Raw genomic sequence first — 16563 nt, forward strand, 5'->3', positions numbered from 1 at the left:
TTTCCTAAGAAAGGACTTAGGTTAGAAACATTCATTATTGTGTCGACAACGAACAAAGTTCAAATAGTGTTGTGTTTTGTCAATAGATGGCAGACACATGCTGTTATCAAGCAGATGAGTATGCTCTCATCAAACAGATGTGAATTTGTAAGTGAGAAAAAAAAACTAAATGAACTTTTGAAAAAAAATCAGGAAAAAGAAAATTCATCAAAAATTAATATCATTAATTCTTGTTTTTGTGTTTTAACAATAATTTGGCTTTCGATTTCAAAATAATTATTTTTAAAATTTTCATACTAATTAACAATGTTGAAATTTCCTATACAGGGAGTTCTCCGAAAGCCGATCTTTTGCAAAGATCTAGTCGGCATCGGAGATGCCTTAGTTTAAAGTAGGGGCGTGTTGCAGTATGCGCTTCACGACACTTCAAAATTATAGAAAAGGTAAAGATTTAAAATTTATTAATTTCATTAATTGGTTTAAAGAGAGAATTATGACAATGTTTTGTTTATTATTCTAAAATGCTGTAATCAAGTAGCAGACATGTTATATCATCAGTAGGCATTGCTGATGCCTGTTGTTTCATCAAGAAGAAAGACACTAGTCTGCAGTGTCACAATAATAACAAAACAAATATGAAATACATAAATGTCAAACGTTGTGAAAATTTTGTAAACACAGACACATAACTGAAATTAGGTAAAAGTGGAAATATCGCAAACATAAGCTGTCTACAGAATTTGGTCAATGAAAGAAAATGCAGAAATTGTGAATAAGCACAATTTCGGCTCAGAGATGGGAAACGTCAGAATAAGCAATAAACAACAACAGAATTCGTCATCACGAGAATGACGATAAAAACCTAATGTTTGAGGGGATCAGGATCAGTGAAGGATCAGTGAAGGAGGATCAGTCTCAGGGAGTCTTGGATCAGTTCTGGGAGACCCGTATAGGAGCAGTCGTTAGCAGTATCCATAGAACAGTCTCCAAGGAGTTTCATTCTTGGAATAGTCTCAATGAGCCATTATTGAGATCAACATCGAACCACGTTCCAGTGGATATCCATCCACTGGGCGACGAACTTCGAAGTCTGCAGTTCAAACCTCGTTCATCAAAGGTATGCTAAAATAACATCTCTGATATTCATTCTTTGACCAATTCATAGATAGTTCGATGCAATGCGAATTGACTATTTTACTTAATAACACAGACAAACATCCTACTACTAAAAACTCTACTATAAAACGATAAGTGAATAAATGAGTTCTTTAAAGATTAACTTTATAATGTTTTAATTCAATCTCCTTTCGAATTATAATTAGTAAGTAAGTCATAATACGCTCCCGCAAGGAGGTTGAAATGGTGGAGGCGACCTTTGGTTCGATTTCCGGGAGGTCTACTGTTTAATAAGTTTAGTAACCCATTAGTGATAAAGTGAAGGTGACTCTAGGTTCGATCCCTGGATCAGTATTTATGTTGTTATGGTCGAGATGCTGTGAGGCGTATGCCGCGTAGCGGTCTCAGTACAGAGCGAGTTAAAGAAAATAGGTCATGGGTTCAATCCCAGATACAAGAAATGACATGCGTTTAGGTTTGATTCCCGTTATGATATTAAGGAACATAGTATAGTTACTAGGCTATAAACATGGCTAGAAGCCATAAGGGTAGTTTAACCCGCACCACCCGCCCTTACTGTGTGCTAACATTAGACATAATATCGTTAGAAATGTCGTTTTTAAGGCAGCAATGCTGTCATCATTGTTATTCATCCAGCGACATGCTTGGATGCTACAATAAGTACTCTCATTTAGACATGTAAATGGAGCATAGCCAGTAGTATGTATATAGTGAATATTAATTATAGTTGGAAGTTTATAATATAGGAGTCGGGTATATATAGATATAAGTAGTTAATTAAATTTATAGTTAGTGTAATTATAAGTAGTTTAAGAATAAGAATTATATTTAGTTTAGTCAGTAAGAATTATTATTATGGTTATATAGATAATAAGGTTGAGGATTTGTATATTATTGTAGTTTTAGGAAAATTTAAATAAGTAATTTTGAGTAAGATTAAAATAAAATGAAGTTAAAATAAGGAAGTAAACATTAGAAGTTAAAATAAAAGTAAGTAAACAGAAATGTCTTCAAGACATAGTAAATAATATATTACTAAGGTAATAAGAATTTTTTTTTTAAAAGTAATAAATAGGATTAAATAACTAGGTCATGAAGGATAATTTTTAGGTAGCTATCTGGAAAAAAAGAGAGAAAATAGAAGAATAAGAATATAGTAGTAAATATTAGTAAATAAGTAAATAAAGGCAAGAAAGAATGAAAAGAAAAAAATGGATTGATGAAATTTAAATGTATAGTGAGTAAGTTAAAAGTCATAGTAAATAGATTCAATGTAATTAGGACATTCTTTATAGGAAAACCTAGGTAGGTTAGAAATCACATTTTCGTGACGTTGAACTGGGAGTGCGCCAAACCTCTCACGAAAATTAGTAGGAACACATAAGTCTTCGGCGACATTAAGGCGGTACAGAAAGGAATTGGATACCCACTTGTCGTTCCGCAAAGCGGTGAATTTTTTTTTTAGTGAGTCTTACCTATTTAGTCGAGTACTAGGAAGATCAAAATTTTGAATTTTTTTTAGTTTTTTTTGTAATTGGATTGTAGGATTAGAAATAAGTTAGATGTTAAGAACATAAGTGTTAAGAAAATTAAGAATAGAAAATAGACTTGCTATCTAGCAATTAAGTTAGAATAGTTAAGTTCCTAGGATAAGGAAAGGTAAAAAAAATTATACTGATCACATGCATTTAAATTAAGGAATGAGAAAATGAGATGGAAAGATCTGGAAAGAGGAAAAGAGAAGGAAAATAATTAAAATAAAGAAATAGATAGCTAATTTAATAGTATATAGATTAATAAACAGAATATTATGGATTTGACAAGGCAAGATTTTAATTAATCTTGAAATATTTTATTATTAGCAATGGATTTGACGATTATTATTATGATTATTGATTATTATGATTATTATGAGTATTAAGTATTATTATGATTATTATCATTTAGTAATGTTAATGAAAAAAAAAGAAGCTAGCTAGATAAATATATGAGTAAGCATTGAGGATAAATACTAGTTAAGATATAGAGCTCTAGAGATAGCTATAATAAAGAAATAAGCTTACTAAATAAGATTTTTAGGGGATATAGGACTACGCTATATGCAGTCGTTTAGATACCCTTAAGAGATATAGCACACTATGAGACGAAGTATAGTATCATGTTTATAAACTGATCAAAGCGTTCGTTTCAACGTTTAGGCCATTTGGCAAGAAATGATTTAATTAATTATTATTATTTAGCGCTAGTTAACATTACTGTATTATTATATTATTATTAATTATTATTAAGATTATTATGATTAATTATTATCAAAATTATTATGATTGATTTATTATTATATTAATTATACCTGAATGTGACAATGGCTTAGATAGTTTTTGGGTTACAAGGCCAGTAACTAAAGACGTTTGAGTCAAGATCTAGAAATAGACAAGTATGAAGTACAATTGATGTACTATTTATTATCAATATAATATCAAGATATCGATTTAAGTTGATTATTATACCGATTTTGACGAGTTTTAATAGTTAAATAAATAAATAAGATTTTTGAGTATGGAGAAGAAGGGAGTTTTAAAGTAAATAATTTTTTTGTTTTAAAATAAATAAATAGTAGTAAAAGAAGTAAATAAATGGAGAGTAACTGTATATAAAACGGATTTATAAGATGATCTTGCGAGGAAGGCCGCAAGACAACAACAAAGGCCTAGATCCCAGATTCATGGAAATATGAGTCTGCTACAGTATAATTCCCCGAATCTGTAAATACGTTTTATGTGCAGTGAATTGTGATAAATAAATAATTTAATAATAGGAATAAATAAAAACAATCGGTTACGGAACATAATTAATAATAGAAATTAAAATATTTGTAAGATGTAACATGTAGAGTATTATAAATAATGTTTAAATTTGACAAAGTAATTAATAAAATAGTAGAGTACTCACCATTAAAAGTAGAGGTGATCTATAACACAATAAAGGATGTTGAAAAAAAAATATAATATATATATAACGCGTTCACACACGAAATTAAACATCACGTAATTTACACATTTCATTGAAAAAAAAAGTAATATATTTAGATTTACACATAATTTGCATTTGAACTATGAATTGGTTGATCACAGTATCAGGATGATATTGTATCATACAATAGAGCTGTAATAGTGAGTGCACGTAGACAATTATGTATCAGAAGGACGCTTTACACGTAGAGTGAATATGTAATTGAGTCAAGATCGAACGGAAGTTACCGAAGAATGAGGAGAGAGAGAGATGAAGTTTTTGCTGAGTTCAACAGTTTTTGCATAAAAGCGTTGACTCGAGATTGACATTGTGTTGCCAACCATGGTAATCAATTTGTGTCAAGGTTGCGGAAAACAGAATGCTGTTTATGTTTGTGTTTTAGTGTTGTGCTGAATTTAAATGGAAATCCATAGTGAAAGTGTATAAACAAATACTATAGTGTGTGTATATATATAGTGTGAATATGAATAGAGCTGTTTCAATTTTCCTAAGAAAGGACTTAGGTTAGAAACATTCATTATTGTGTCGACAACGAACAAAGTTCAAATAGTGTTGTGTTTTGTCAATAGATGGCAGACACATGCTGTTATCAAGCAGATGAGTATGCTCTCATCAAACAGATGTGAATTTGTAAGTGAGAAAAAAAAAACTAAATGAACTTTTGAAAAAAAAATCAGGAAAAAGAAAATTCATCAAAAATTAATATCATTAATTCTTGTTTTTGTGTTTTAACAATAATTTGGCTTTCGATTTCAAAATAATTATTTTTAAAATTTTCATACTAATTAACAATGTTGAAATTTCCTATACAGGGAGTTCTCCGAAAGCCGATCTTTTGCAAAGATCTAGTCGGCATCGGAGATGCCTTAGTTTAAAGTAGGGGCGTGTTGCAGTATGCGCTTCACGACACTTCAAAATTATAGAAAAGGTAAAGATTTAAAATTTATTAATTTCATTAATTGGTTTAAAGAGAGAATTATGACAATGTTTTGTTTATTATTCTAAAATGCTGTAATCAAGTAGCAGACATGTTATATCATCAGTAGGCATTGCTGATGCCTGTTGTTTCATCAAGAAGAAAGACACTAGTCTGCAGTGTCACAATAATAACAAAACAAATATGAAATACATAAATGTCAAACGTTGTGAAAATTTTGTAAACACAGACACATAACTGAAATTAGGTAAAAGTGGAAATATCGCAAACATAAGCTGTCTACAGAATTTGGTCAATGAAAGAAAATGCAGAAATTGTGAATAAGCACAATTTCGGCTCAGAGATGGGAAACGTCAGAATAAGCAATAAACAACAACAGAATTCGTCATCACGAGAATGACGATAAAAACCTAATGTTTGAGGGGATCAGGATCAGTGAAGGATCAGTGAAGGAGGATCAGTCTCAGGGAGTCTTGGATCAGTTCTGGGAGACCCGTATAGGAGCAGTCGTTAGCAGTATCCATAGAACAGTCTCCAAGGAGTTTCATTCTTGGAATAGTCTCAATGAGCCATTATTGAGATCAACATCGAACCACGTTCCAGTGGATATCCATCCACTGGGCGACGAACTTCGAAGTCTGCAGTTCAAACCTCGTTCATCAAAGGTATGCTAAAATAACATCTCTGATATTCATTCTTTGACCAATTCATAGATAGTTCGATGCAATGCGAATTGACTATTTTACTTAATAACACAGACAAACATCCTACTACTAAAAACTCTACTATAAAACGATAAGTGAATAAATGAGTTCTTTAAAGATTAACTTTATAATGTTTTAATTCAATCTCCTTTCGAATTATAATTAGTAAGTAAGTCATAATACGCTCCCGCAAGGAGGTTGAAAATATATATATATATATATATATATATATATATGTGTGTGTGTGTGTGTGTGTGTGTGTGTGTGTGTGTGTGTGTGTGCCCTCCCCCAAAAAAAGACAATCCTGGAAACCTGCCTGTTGAACACTGTATTTCGGTATTATTTACAGTACTTTCCTTACGTCCATCGACTTTTCGTTGTTCCAGTAAGTTCGATTGCTGGGTAATACATATTACTAGCATTACTGCTAATTTGGCCTTGCACTGAAACGTCATTATCAGAATCTTATTATGACTTAAGCCATGATTTGTTTTCTGTACTAAACAAATCCTATCCACATAGTTAAATTTTTCACCAAAACAATTTACATTTTCATCAGCACCTGTGTGTACTGCATTGTCTACCTCAGTGGTTCTCAATCTAATTCCTATCACAATCCCCATTTCATCACATCCTCTTGCCAGCAAACCCGTATAATTTCTTATCTGTAATCACCTTCTGTGGGATTTTTAATATACCTATTGCGGAGATCTCACGATATCCATTTATTTCTATAATAGTAGAATCCATTTCTTGTATATAGTGGATACAGTAACTTCCGTAAAAGCGAATGGATTAAGCTCAAATTTGGTCAGGTCAGTTCATTCATATTACAAATATCGAATCCGGTCCGTCAAACTGTTTCAAAATGGAGACCGTTTGAAAATTTTAAAATTTCATAACTCCCTTAATTTTGGATCATATGATAAAAAAATAAAGTGATCTCTAATTTTGGTTTTAAAAAAACCAAGTTGCTGAGTATTTTAATTTTCAAGAGGCCGCCACTTTGAGTTGCCTCATATTGTTGTGTGTGTGTTCAATATCACCTGGTCTACCTTAATTCCTAAATTCAGTAACCCTGGTCTATCTTATTTTACACATTGGTTAGATCATCTATTTCGTATGTAAACGGAATTGTATTGGAATTTATACTATTAGTTACATTTGCAGTTATCATTTCCTTGAGCTCACTATAAACTTCTAGGAATATTATGAATATCCAGTACTTTTACATTCTGGACATTGTGTTGTTTCTATCAATATTTAACTTTTATTGTTTTCGAAGAGCGACTGTTATTATTTTCTTATCAAATATAACTTTCTAGTAATTTTCATATAAATTTCATGTTCTTCAAAAATAAATAATTTGCAGTACTTCAAGCTGAAGATGCTATTTTGATTACAGAGTTCTTCTGAAGGACAACGATATAGGAAGCATCGATGACAGTTTAGCAGGAAGAAAAATGTTTGTTTTAATAAGTTTATCAGTATGCTACCCGACCAACAAATGGTTACTAAGGCCAAATAACACAATAAGTGATACAGATAAAAGCTATAGTAAAACTCAGATTATAAACATGAAAATATAGTGAAATGTTGTCATTTTGTTTCGTCATCCAACAAAATTGAAGTTCATATATTAAAGACAGTAATTCATAAGTCGATCTTCAGTGGGTATATGTTCTCAATAGCATCCTTAATAGTTCTATGGAAGATGCAGGTATTGTTTGTATATACATGATAGATGATAGGCGATACAAACACGGTACTTTCTGTCCATCCATCGGAACAATGGAGTAAAGGAAATGTTAGTGTTAGTGTGACGGGGTAGTAATACGTTCACATTATTGTCGAAATCATCGATACATCTATGCTTGCAGTATTTATAATTGGAAATATTTCGTGCAAGAAGAAATAATGTTAACACAGAGGTTTACAAGTTTCGGCTGTTATTAATGAAAATATCCAGTGCCTGTCACTTTCTGCTATGGTCACGTTTTTGTTTTTGATCCATAGGTTTATTTATTTTCTCAGGTCTATTGTGGAAAAATAACAAGCTCCAAGTATGATTTCTCATTTTATTATGTCAATTACATCTGGACCCGCAAGATCTCTAACCTCGTCTTCAATAGAAATGCCACAGCCTTGAAATCATCTTCACACTCTCCTCAACATCTCGCCTTTGCTGATTAGCTAATATTTACAGAAGACCTATTTTTTGATCTCAAGTGCAAATAGTCATGAACCTGTGTGTCATGTTTTATTCATATCACTCAGAAAGATAAAGCATTGCTGCGTTCTGTTTATTGGATCTAGTTGTTTTTGTTTTAAGTATTTTACCAAAGTTGAGCATTGATTCTCTTTCACAGGTGCAGTAGTATAAACGATTTTTCACATCATAGTCACTTGAGTCGTTTTAGTATCAATTACTAAATGAAAGTAGAGCTTGGCCCCTTCATTCTTAAAGTTCCGAAGTCGGTCTATTTATGATAAGGAATTATTACAAGAAGTTATACAGTCGTTGCACTTCTGAAGTAGAGCGCTGCTCCTTTACTTTTGTCAAGTGGTTTGTATTCTTGTAAATTATTCAACATGGTTGATATGATAATATTTACCTTTATTAATATACGTTGTCTCCAGTGACTAAGGCTAGGATTCAGCAACCTGCCCTAAAATTTAGTAATCTTGTCCATTACGGTAATTTCATTACGTTCTATGCGTTATCAAAAACTTATTAAAATAGAGACCTGTAAGTTATTTGCCTCTCCATCAGCACCATGGAGCTTCGCCCTTGAGTTTAATTTTAAGCGGCTCTATTACTGACTTCTATTGAAATTGTGAAAGTTTGGATTGAGTTGTAATGAAACCTCTCCAGATGAAGCAACTGCTCTTGGGCGCCCTTCATATTGTAAAGGTATACAGAAAGCTAAAATACAGGAGATCAAAGTAGGTATGTAGTTGTCTGAGCTCATGTGAATAAATTGTAACCAAAATATGAATATAGGTCTAGGGGTTGGGTAGTTTTAAGAATTGAAACTGTATAGCCTATTGGATAGTTTATTCGCTCGAAGTCAAATTTTTGTGGTGTTAATTTCTTTGTAAAATTTTCTAATGTCTGTTGATAGTCGAAACATTTGTCAGGCCTAATGAAAGTTTGTTAATCATATGTTGAATCAAATTATTGTACAAACTGTGATCTGTGATACAGTTGTTGCTTAGAAGAGACACCGGTTCTGTATATGTTAATGTGGATATAGATATTTGACATTTGATAAAAAGACTGAAATTCGTCCAGTAAATTTATGTTAATGTGGATATAGATATTTGACATTTGATAAGAAGACTGAAATTCGTCCAGTAAATTTGAGAATTGATAACATATTAGAAATTTTCTTTTGAAATCCGAGGAATAAATTGTGATAATTAATTAAAAGTTCGTAAAATTCATTTATGTTCAATCCTTCTCTGAAGAAAATGTTAAATAAGTTTTTTTCGTAACGCATAAACAGCAACAAATTCATAAATCATTTTTACTTATTACTTTAGTAAAATTATAATTGAACTGTAACTACATTTTTTACAGTACATTTTGTAATTCGTTACAGTATATATGAAAACAACGTATATTCAACTGGAAAACTTATGTTGGAAACAAGAATAAAAGTAAAATAGGTATATACCCCTGCATTGATCAAGTATAAAAGTCTAGTTTATGGTTTTATTTGCTTCGGCTCTTTCGAGCTTAAGATGTAAGTAAAAACTCATTTAGGACAAACTAACTAACTAACTAACTAACTCTATGGCCTATGGAACCCGGAGGTTCAGTGCCGCGTTCACAAAAGCTCTCCACTGACTTCTATCCTTAACTAATTGGATCCAGTTTCTACTTTGTATTCCTATCTCTGCGAGATCCATCTTAATATTATCCTCCCATCTGCGCCTAGGTCTTCCTAATGGTCGTTTTCCTATGGGTCTACCAGTCAAGACTTTGACAGCGTTTCTACTTTCTTCCATTCTAGCTACATGACCTGCGCACCTAAGCCTCCTAGACTTGACGACCCTAACTATGTTGGGTAAACCGTATAAACTATGTAGTTCCTCGTTATGAAGCTTCCGCCATTCCCCATTCTCGTTCCTCTTGGGTCCGAATATTCTTCTCAGGATCCTGTTCTCAAATACTTTCAGTCTATGTTCTTCCCTCAGAGTAAGCGACCATGTTTCGCAACCATACAGAACAACAGGACAAATAATAAAGAAACTAAGTCTACCTGATGGATAACAATAAGAAATTATATAAAATGCAGTATGGTACTGTATACCTACTTTTGGGCCACCCTGTATTTCACGTAGTTTAATTATAATTAGATGTTGCTTTGATATGGTGATGAAATTTTCTGTCGTGCAACTCTTAGAGTATGGTGTTCCTTGGCAAGTCAAATAAATGTTTAAAGTTGAAAGCAGATTGATATATCTCATCTTATACTCTCCAATGTGTTTCTTTCCCAAGAGATAACTGGTCGCTAGGGTAGAACTCTGGGCTGTAACAAATATTACTTCTACCTAGTGAAAGTAAAGAGGTACTCAAGTCTTTTGAGTGGCTGTATGCCCAGAAGCAGAAAAAGATGTTATTCCAACCTGATGTACCTAAAATAGATTTATGAATCAATTTATAAAACGGTTGACATACATGACATAATTATATTTCTAAAGTTGGCCATCTGCAGTTCCTTAAAAAAAAACATCCAAGTTAGAAGGGTATCCAAGATAAAGGAGTAGAGGTTGTATCGTACTCATATTACATAATAAAGAATATTGCATTACTATATCCATCAATACACCATATTATGTGCAGTACAGTACTCTTATAACATGTTGAACAATATCTTCATGTAGAATTAGTATATTCATGAATTGGACTGTACAAGACAATACAGAGTACAAATTGTACAATATATTTTATAATGTACGTACATATCTTAGCAGTTCATTTCACACTTGAACAGTAGCACAGACGTGAAACAACATTCAGATTAGAAATTTCTCTGTCTGGTATGTAGCTCTTCTGAATTTTAATGTTTCGTAAAGTCAGTTATGGGAGGGTTGTTTCTCCTTCTGTAACAATTTCATCGACACATATTCAACTGACCCTCATGCCAGATACAGCTGGCCACTGCTGACCCTCTCCGCTGTTCTCGAAATTTCATCATTGCTTTCTACCTGTAATGAAAAATAAGTAATCCCTTCTCTTCGCCCACCCACCGAGCCTTCTGGAGTTCTAATAAGTTTGCCTCTCAAATCATAACTTTCTGTCAACAGTCTCATTATCTTTGTGGTGTCCCTTTTACGTGTCCAACTTTGTTTCATGTCCAAGATGCAAGATAGAAAGGTGTTCAGGTTATATTACAGGTAAACTAAATACTTTTTTCTGGTTCTGAGAGAAAAGTATCAAAGTTAAATGGTTTCATTGTATTATAAACATCATTTTCATAGAAAATACAGATGACCTTCATTAACATCAACATAAAATACAGTTCTTTAAATGAATTAATTTTCATTACCATTACTACTAATTATTACTAGTCGCTCTTCCCAAACTTTCTGTTCGTTGCACACACTAGGTTAATTAAAAACTGTACCTGTTTCAGTTTGCCTACGAATTAACTTGCGGTTACGCAATTATTAATGCTCAAATCTAAATATGGTTTTACCTCTTGTCTCAATCATAAACAGTACAGCATATTCGTGATCAGCAACATCATTGTCGATTTTCAAATAATAAAATTCAGACAAACTAAATACTCATAATAGTTTATATTTGCAAAATCCCTACACCCTAGAACCATATATTAGCATCAGGCAAGCAGCATACGTACCGAAGTGGCGACTGTTGATAATTGAAAATTAGTGTAACAAACAGGCGTTCTCTTTTCATAATAAGAATTATATGAATATTCTTATATTCAGTTATCTGCTTTCCCTAGCATTTCTAAATATTGTTAGCAGTGTAAAAGTAATTATAAATCTTAAATTATATATTACAAATATTTAAATGATCAAATTTTAATAAACAGGAGAAGGCATGAGGAAATTTAATTTGATGTGTTATAACATGTAAATGTGAAGAAATTCCTATATGAAATTGAAAACAAGCAATTTAAACAAAATAATACCGTAAGACGGGAATACTTTGCACAAAATATGAAAAGAGCTTCACAGTCCTCTGTCGGCAAAGCCATGAACAGTAAAGACGAAGTTTCAACTGCCACTGTAAGATAGAACATCTAACTGTATTTTGGCTATAATGTTGAAGATTAACATCAGTTATAATTACCAGTGGGTTCGTTGTTTTAGGGGTATGGAAAGTAGCCACTGTAAAGGCCGTCAAAATTTGAAAGATAACACGTACAAGAATTTCCGTCAAAGTTGTCAGTTTCGTAGAATAGACTACTACTGTGTATAATGGGATTTTGAAACAATAGTTGAAATTGAAATGTGAAACGTTTTAAATCATAAGAAAGGTAAAACTGGGTGAAGGCGGTTTCAGCCTCTACTCGGGGTTACTTTGCGCCGGTCCAAAATATCGCTTAGATAGGAAATTATTACTACTGGAACCTCCTGCATTCTAAATTTAGGTAAACTTTCTATTTAGGTAGATGCCGAATAAATTTCTTGTTGGGAAATGAATTATGAACAGTGGCGGGTCCAGAAAAGTAGTTTGAGAGGGGCTCCACTCACAAAGGCTTCGTTTTTTTAAATATAGAAATCGCCAGACTTTTGGGAGGGCTTGCAGCTTATACGCACAGCAATGCCTAACATTAGATTTTTTAAAAAGGAAATCATGCAATTTGGGTGGGCTTCAGCCTCAAAGTCCCAAAACCCGTAAATCCTTCACTGATTACGGTTGGGATGATATTCTTGGACATAAGGAATAACCAACTCAAATCAGTTCACGGGGATTTTTTCTGTTCCTGAGTGGGCATTTTCGTGAGACGTATGTTAAACTATCAGACTATGGTTCCTATGCCGGTACCACAAAATACATAATTTTCTTTACAAATATCGATAATTCATAATAAGTACTGGTACCAGTACCATCATTCTAATATCAATATTTGTAGACTGCATGCAATTTTGTGTAGAAGTGAAATGTATAAATACAGAAGGAAAAATATTGCCCAGAAACGTTATGTTAGTATGTTGAATATACAACGATATTGTATATCTATTTTGTAATTTCTTCTGTTTTTATTTCTTGGTTTTGGGCAACGGTTCACAAAAGTACACAATCTGTCGTGTAGAAGAAGAAGGAAACAATATAATGTTGTTGATTCTAAATAGAAAGAAATAAGATTTAATCTCAATAGTTGAAATATATGTTGGTTTTATATATGTAATCTGCATTTATAGTTATCATAACAGCAGATAGTCGTTTATTTAAACGTTGCTATGACAACCAAAAAGAAAAAAATATAATGGAGTTTGGAGAATAAAAGTAATGGTGCTATAAGTTGTTGTGCCTGATTTAATGTATTTTGACCGTGTTAACGTAACTAAAAATTACACGAACTGTGGCTGTAATGTAGCGTGAAAAATAATAAGTTAATAATCATTACATTTTAAATGGTGGTTCAAATATACATTTTAAATGGTGGTTCCGCCCAGGATCGAACTGCGAACCTTAAATAATTGTCACTGAGTAAGAGAAAACAAGTAATAAAGTATTCACAACGGACATGTAAAGTGAACTCTTCACAACATTATAATTCACCCCTCTTTTCCCACATGAAGTCTTAAGGTAAGATGTTTTTTTATGAATTGTCCAATTCAAAATTGATTATCCTGAATCTGGTTTTAAAGTTTTATGTCCTAATATAATCTCTTTCTTTGTCAAACCAAAGACTGTGGGGGAAGGGCTCTCATAATTTGTACATGAGATACTGGCGACCATCATCTTTGGATTGGTGAGTGCGTCTGACTTGAAATTTTGCACCTTCAGTTAGGGTTTTGCAATTTCGTCCACGGACTTCTACATATTCACCTCTTATCGCCTTACACTTTTCTCGCATCTCTTTATTAATCAGTTAATACCATCTGCATAATAATCTGCGGAATTGTAGGCAAATCAGGTTCCACCCCATTAACGACATCATCAATACAATGGTCTTTCTCCAAACTTCATATTTAAGAAAAGGAAGAAATCAAAAGTAGCCAGATCGAATCAATAATGTGCGTGGGACAAAATTTAGACACATTGGCGTCCAAAATGTTACCGCTGCTTGGTGTGCCGGTACGTTATCTGCTAGCATCAATGCGCCTTTCAAGAGCAAACCGTGTTACTTCGCATTTATGGCATCCTGTAACTTTTGCAGCAGGTTTCTGTGATTGTAGCTGTCTTTTGTAAGTTATTAGTCAAATTATCATCTTTATGGTCCCAAAATACGGAAAATATGACATTGCTGAATGAATGTTGTACTCGCAGGACAACTTTTGTAGACGCAGGACAAGGTATGTTTCCATGTTTTGCCTTTTTAGAGTCAAATAGGTACACTGTGTGATCAAAACTATCCGGACACCTAACTGAAAATTACTTACAAGTTCGTGGCGCCATCCATCGGCACTGCTGGAATTCAATATGGTGTTGGCCCACCCTTAGCCTTGATGATAGCTTCCACTCTCGCAGGCATACTTTCAATCAGGTGCTGAAAGGTTTCTTGGGGAATGGCAGCCCATTCTTCGCGGAGTGCTGAACTGAGGAGAGGTATTGATGTAGGTCGGTGAGGCCTGGCACGAAGTCGGCGTCCCAAAACATCCCAAAGGTGTTCTATAGGATTCAAGTCAGGACTCTGTGCAGGCCAATCCATCACAGGGATGTTGTGGTGTGTAACCACTCCGCCACAGGCCATGCAGTATGAACAGGTGCTCGATCGTGTTGAAAGATGCAATCGCCATCCCCGAATTCCTCTTCAACAGTGGGAAGCAAGAAGGTGCTTAAAACATCAATGTAGGTCTGCGCTGTGAGAGTGCCACGCAAAACAACAAGGGGTGCAAGCCCCCTCCAAGAAAAACACGACCACACAATAACATCATCACCTCCGAATTTTACTGTTGGCACTACACGTGCTGACAGATGACGTTTACCGGGCATTCGCCATACCCACAACCTGTCACTGGATCGCCACATTGTGTACCGTGATTCGTCACTCCACACAACGTTTTTCCTTTGTTCAATCGTTCAATGTTTACGCTTCTTACACCAAGCGAGGCGTCGTTTGACATTTACCTGCGTGATGTGTGGCTTATGAGCAGCCGCTCGACCATGAAATCCAAGTTTGCTCACCTCACTATAACTGCCATAGTACTTGGAGTGGATCCTGAGCAGTTTGGGATTCCTGTATGATGGTCTGGATAGATGTCTGACTTTGCGGCCCTCTTCAACAGTCGGCGGTCTCTGTCAGTCAACAGACCAGATCGTTCTGTACGCTCTTGTGCTGTACGTGTCCCTTCACGTTTCCAATTCATTATCACATCAGACCCAGTGTACCTAGGGATGTTTAGTTGTGTGGAAATCTCGCGTACAGACATCTGACGTAAGTGACATCTAATCACCTGACCACGTTTGAAGTCCGTGTGTTCCACGGAGCGCTCAATTCTGCTTTCTCACGATGTCTAATGACTACTGAGATCACTGGTAGTGAGTACCTGGCAGTAGGTGGCAGCGCAATGTACCTAATATGAAAAACGTACGTTTTGGGGGATGTCCGGATACTTTTGATCACATAGTGTATATCCAGCATTCATCCATAGTCACTAATGTGTTCAGAAAATCATCCTTGTACTTGTGGTATAGATCCAAAAGTCCCTTGTACACAATGTTTACGTTGCTGCTTTTCAAAAGTGGCAACAATTAATTATATTGTGCCAATTTGCTCGTATGTAGAATGTCAAGTGATATAGTCCCTACAAATATTCATCTCGCTAGCTAAACAATTAATAATCATACGTCTATCTTCAAGTACTGGACGCTCAAATTTTGCCACCATACTTGGGACTGTAGCCGTTGAAGGACAATTTTCTTCTAGCCCATCCTATAGATTTGTGCGACCGTATTTTAGTTATGTTTTCCAGGCCTTCACTGCCATCATGTCATGTATCGTTCGTGCTGATTTTCCTTAAGGATGGAGGAATTTAATCACAGCCTAGTTTTTTACAGCAGCGTTGCTTTTACTTCTCCAGCGAGTTATCCTAATAGCTTCAAGACGGACGCTTGGATTTTGTTCCAAGTGCACCTCAAGTCGTTTCTGGGATTCTTCCAAAAATATCTGAATTTCCTGGGGAAGCCCAAAGAAAGATATACAAACACCCAAACTCGGCTAAAGGGCAAGGACGTAGGCCGAGTAAAGACGAGAACTGGGGGCGGAGCAGTGGGGGTGAGAGGGTTGATATATAAAAATCATCCAAAATGACCGATATTAGAGTCAAATCTATATATTTAGGGGTAAATCTAATATCATTAGTACCATTCCCAGAAAGAGAAAGAGCGAGGCCGCAGGACGAGCAAATACCGGGCTTTGGGGTGGAGCCCTGGCTGGCCAAAGGCTAGCAAATTTATAAATTAATTATGTAGCTTTGTTTTTTTTTTAATTGTTTTCAGAGAGGAAACTGTGCGCCTTCCCGAGGCTAAGACGGGTCTTAGCCCCTCCCGCGGAGGGCGCAAAGACACTGGTGTGAGGAGGGCGCAGCGGCCATCGGGCCGGT

The sequence above is a fragment of the Thermobia domestica genome, chromosome 18 (genome assembly GCF_964235325.1).
Source record: "Thermobia domestica chromosome 18, izTheDome1.hap1.1, whole genome shotgun sequence".
Taxonomy (NCBI): Eukaryota; Metazoa; Arthropoda; class Insecta; order Zygentoma; family Lepismatidae; genus Thermobia; species Thermobia domestica.